Below are 5,870 nucleotides of genomic sequence, written 5' to 3' on the forward strand. Positions count from 1 at the left end.
TAATGGCGCGCGTACGGCTGGTTGCTATGTATTCAGACAGGTTTTATGTGTTTGGCGACCTGTTTAATGCGCAGTGTGTACAGCTTGTTTTGCGGGTTGAACGTGGATTTTGAGTGAATTTCGCTGGAAAGTGGTTGTTAAGGAGTTCAATGTTTGTTAGAAGAAAGGCACTATTTAGAAAAGTGTCCTGCTTAACGAAGGCACCGGAGAAAAAACGCTTACTTCAATTTGACGTTCGGGTTTCGTCTAACTCAATTCCGGTGTGTGCACTACGCAGTTTCGTCTGGACATTAATTAATTAATTATTTATGACGTCACGTTCTTATTATTATTATTACTTGGTTATGTAATTAATGGGCTTGTAGATGCCAAGGCAAGCTAACTTGCCAGGCTAGGCCGCAGGCCTTTAAAGGTGCCCATATCTAGATTGCTTCCAAAAATTATCCAAGCGCAGCTTGAAGGTTGCAACTGTTGGTGCTGAAATGATAAAGTCAGGTAAGGAGTTCCATAGATTGACTATTCTATTTGTAAAAAAGTTCTGCCTAACAAGTAATCTTGATCTTTCTTTAAAAAGCTTAAGAGAGTGGCCTCTGGTAGTAGCAGTATTTAAAGTAATAAATGTAGATGGGTCCAAGTCATAATGTCGTTTAAGTATCTTATATGTTTCAATCATATCACTAGGCATTCCAGTATCCGAGATTTTTAAATAAAAAAATTCTCCGTATAGTCCCCAATAGAACCCTGGAACAAAGTAACAACTCGTGTTTAACTTGGGATTGCTCCGTCGTCCGAGCTCCAATGAGGATGAAACTCGCTGTGGGGTTTGTCCACATGCTGATCATCATGAAAATCTTAGTTTTATCGTGTGTGTTACATATAAGTAAGTTTTGTGTTGTTTTGTAATCTTTTCAAGCCATGCAATGTATGTAGAATACATTAAAACTTTAAAGAACGTACTGTTGGGTGGAAGGTAGTCACTAGTGCTTACTTTAAAGTGCGTAGTTACTTCGCTCGGGTTAGCAATTTTCAGCTCCAGAACAATTTTCTGATGGCTGTGTTATCAGCTCAAAAGTATAAACCACTTCAAAGTCGGCCAACATGTACAATGCCATAATTGAAACCACAACTCCACCTTAGGTATTGTTGCATCATTGTGGCACCTCCACTTTAGTTGTTTACCTTTATAAGTTGTTAACTTGATGTTTTTACCAACTTGAGATAGCCACTTGCCTATGGGTATACACCATTGTATTGAGAAGTGTGCAGTGGGTGAAACATATTTGCTCACCACAAAGCATACAAAGATCACTGAGATCCGATACTATCTGAAGTTACTCTCATTACATGTACAAACTTGCAGCTAGAAGCAACTATAGTTTCAAGATAGTCCAGATTGCTAGATGGCTTCCTGATTCAATTGTGCCGTTTTTCCCTTTAAAATGTATGGGGAGCCCCGGAGAAAAAATGTACCTTTTTTCAGTTTTTAAGCACTGTGCATGCCAAAGTAGCTAATTCTAACCCAACAAACTATATATTTCTGAGATCAGCAATCAATACTCTATCTATTGAGCATATAAAAAGCCCATTTTTCCAAAATTTAAAAATCGGGCTGGAATGCCTAATATCACCCTTTGACGTCTGCAATACAGAGATTAGAGATCCGGAATTTCAAGACGGCTTTCATAAGTCAAGTGGGTACATAATAATACTGGTGGTAACTGTACTACTTACATCATTAGTAGCTAATATGTTAGCTCCACTACTTAGTAGAGTGTTGACCACCTCCAGGTGTCCCCAAACACTGGCACAATGTAGTGCAGTCCATCCAGCCTAGAAAAAATGATAACAATTACGTAGTACAATCACAACATGTCAAACATACTCTATACTAGTGTAACATCACAGTAAGGTTGAAACAATCTTTAAAGTTCGATATTATAGTACTCTATAATAGGGCTGGGACGATGCTTCGTGGGTTCGAAGGTTAGGCCCCTATTAGGTGATTATTAGTTTCTCATCCACCGCCCGCATCCTTCTTAAGCTACCGCATGGTAAGCCATTATTTACTCCGCGCATGCGCAGAAGAACACGTGATACCAAACTGTTATTTTTGTTGATGAACGCTACAATGCACTATATATCACCAGGAGAACTGTTGTTTTCCTTCGCAAATTGCTGCAGTGCCAGTTGCAATCGTGCTCTATTGACTTCATCAAAGTAGGCTTTCAGTTGACTGTCGAAAAACAGTTGGCGATTACGAAAAGTAGATGAAGGAAATGTTTGTAGTCTGAAAGAAAGACAATTTGGACAAGGTCTGTGCATCAGTGTGTTAATATTATAAAATAATGGCATAATGGTAATACCCTCCCGCCCGCATCATAATAAGGCCACACCAAGTCAAACCTTAGTTTCTGGTCACCCGCCCGCATGGTAAACCTGGAACCCTAGTTTATGAGGACTATTATTAATATTACAGGTGCTTAAGTGCATGTGACCCAGCAAGACACTTATTTTTTACTGCAAAAGATTGAAATACTCTAATAGAGCAGTCAGGGATTCCAATAGAGCAGTCACACTACTCTTAACTCTAATATTAGGTATATATGCCACACTAATAAAATGTTTCTAACTATAGCTAGTTTTGTCCTTGATTATATAGCTGTTCAGATTATAACTGTTACTAATGCTTCTGTAACCAAAGTAATTTCAGTAGCATTAACTACTAGCCCATGCAGATGGGCCATAGCTTTAACTTTATAATTCAAATGTAGTCCTCTAATGATTAGTCTAGTAACTTCAAATTCCTTATCACTGAACACTACAGGGGTATGGAAAGCCGGCAACATTCGGTGAGCTTAATTAAACTTAAACTTTTCCATAACTAAAATTAGATTGGCAAGTAGAAACCCTTATAGTTTAAACATTCCCAGATGATCACTAAAAAACACTAGTCTGGAGCACTCAATGACTCAAAACTTTGACAGTTACTTTTCTCAAGGTTTACTGAATAGAAGGCTGGAAACGCATAGTTAGTGGGCTAAGACTTCACATAATTTCTGATGTGAAAATAGAAGTTAAATTTCATTTTGGGTCACGATCATTTGAACAACTTAGCTATAAGTCATAGTAATACTTTCCTGACATAGCTAATGAGACATTTATTTCACTTGGAAAGCATAAGTAGCTACATGAGCAAAACATTTCCTATAGTATATTCTAAATAAATAAATAAATATACTTAAATGCTATACATCAGTGTATAGCTAGCCATGATACATCAACAACTTTCCTAGTGCATTTTTTGCCGAAGCACAACTACTTATGTTGTTGGTTAAGTTTGACTAAAAACAAAATCAACATGAATTTGCTAAATTGAGCAAATAATAATACCATACAGTATATTGTCACAGTAGAATCTATAGTCCTGAAGTCCTGATCATCCGCCCGCCCGCATCCATTTGTAGGCTTGGGAGTGACCAGAAACTAAGGTATGACTTGGAGTGGCCTAATTAGAAAGGCTGGATGAGAAACTAATAATCACCGAATAGGGGCCTTAAGTAAACTTCGAATCATAAAAGTATCCTTTGAAGCTTCGTAATGCAATCATGATCATAGTCTACGAAAGAATTACAAATATACGTCGTCATCTTTATTGCAGCTGCTTAATCCTCTTGCGTGATCAATGTTCGTCTCTTCGCGATCGATCTTCATGTGCCACGTCCACTTTTAAAACCATCGCAGTTCAGTTTGCTACCATATTTTCAGCCTTAAAACACCTTATAAAGTGATAGATAATGCACGGAAAGCGTACTTTTAGCCATTACTCTGTGTTTACCTATGCACGATTGCAGTGTAGCGGACACGCCCATTTGCAATCGTTCGATCGCGTCATTCAGTATTGCAGCTATGCACTTTCCAATGATTATGATTATGATAATTGGAAGGCAGCAAAATGCTGATTACATCCAATAAAAAAAGAGATAAAAATAGTTTGGGGATATTTACAGATAACTAGCTAGAGTGTGTGCATTTATTACAAAGTCTTTGTCATAGCATAAGGAGGGTAGATTGTTCCATTCTTTAATAGTTCTGTAAAAATAATTCATGTGGTATTTGTTGGTGTTGGCTGCTGGCAGTATGAGTCTGAGTGGGTGGTATTGTCTTGTGCTGGTGGATTGTGGCAGAAAGTAATTGGGTATTTGTAATGCTGGCTCCTGCTGGTGAGCAATTCTGTGAAATAAAGATAATCTAGATGCTTCACGTCTCTGTTCCAGTGTGGTCCAATTAAGATTATCTAACATTGTTGTTACACTACTCTTAAAACTGTAATCTGACTGCACCCACCTCGTTGCTCTCCCCTGAACCATTTCAAGTTTGTAAATTAAGTTCTGTTGATGTGGATCCCAGACTTGAGTGGCATATTCAAGAACTGGTCGCACAAGTGTTGTGTAAGCGTCTGATTTAACCTTATTGTTACATTTACTTAGATTTCTTTTTATAAAATTCAGCATCCTGGTGGCTTTGTTTGTAATGTTATTAATGTGAGGTGCCCATGAGAATGAATTGTCTAGAAGTATCCCTAAATACTTATATGTGCTGCTGAAATTGATGGTCTGGTTGTTTAAAGTATAGTTATTTTATGAGAGGTAGATGACGTCTCGTAAATCTCAGTAAGACACATTTGTTGATATTAAGCTTCATCTGCCACCTCTGTGCCCATCTAGAAATTTCATCAATATCTTTCTGCAACAGAACCACGTCATCTTCATTACTAATTGTTCGGCAGACCAGCGTTGAAACCGGGTCGGGTCATCCGGGTCACATTTTCTCCGGGTCATCCAGGTCTGACCCGAATTGGATCACGTGAGAAACGAAATTGTTCGTTTGACGACGTGGAAACTTATAAACGCTATCACGTAGCTCTTTCGTGAGCCACGCCCACTTATCGCAATACCAACATACGCTCAGCCACGCTCATTTGTTAGTAAGTGTAGTATGTAGCACGAAATTGAGGGTATCTATGGTGAGGGGTAGCTATTGTCAGTAGGTGAAGACCTTTTTTTTTTTTGGTCTTCAACCTACAGCTAGGCTGAAGTTACAATATTTACAAATCGAACGCTCAAAATGTAGACTCGTTCGCTCGCTCCAGACTAGCCGAAACACTTCTCGGCTTTAATTAATCCGGGTCAATCCGGGTCACATCTGGGTCAGGGGGTCATCCGGGTCAGCAGTAGTGACCCGGTTTCAACGTTGCGGCAGACAACACAATCATCCGCAAAAAGGCGAATAGATGACAATATGTTACTGTTAATATCGTTTATATATAGCAAGAACAAAAGAGGCCCTAATACAGTACCTTGTGGGACACCAGAAATAACTGAAACAAAATCAGATTCGTTACCATTCACCAGTACTCTTTGTGTTTGTTTTGTCAGCTATTCAGAAATCCAGCAATGTATCCTGTCGTTAATTCCATAATATTGCAATTTCTTAAGCAGGCGTTGGTGGGGTACAGTGTCGAAAGTCTTAGCAAAATCTAAGAAAAGTACATCAACTTGTTCGTGGCTATCTATACTATTAGCTAATTCTTCAATAATGGTAAGCAGCTGGGTGGTGCATGAGTGTCCTGATCTGAATCCATGTTGGAAAGAGTTAAGTATGTTATTCTTCTCTAGGTGTGACATTATAGAATGGAAAATTATGTGTTCCATCACCTTACAGCATACAGATGTCAGTGAGATGGGTCTATAATTTACTGGCATGGAACAATCCCCTTTCTTATAAACAGGTACGATATTAGCTTGGAGCCAGTTACTAGGAAGGATCCCTTCGTTAAATGATTGGGTGATAGTATGTTAAGAGATCTGCAC

The sequence above is a fragment of the Dysidea avara genome, chromosome 6, assembly GCF_963678975.1.
Source record: "Dysidea avara chromosome 6, odDysAvar1.4, whole genome shotgun sequence".
NCBI classification, from domain to species: Eukaryota; Metazoa; Porifera; class Demospongiae; order Dictyoceratida; family Dysideidae; genus Dysidea; species Dysidea avara.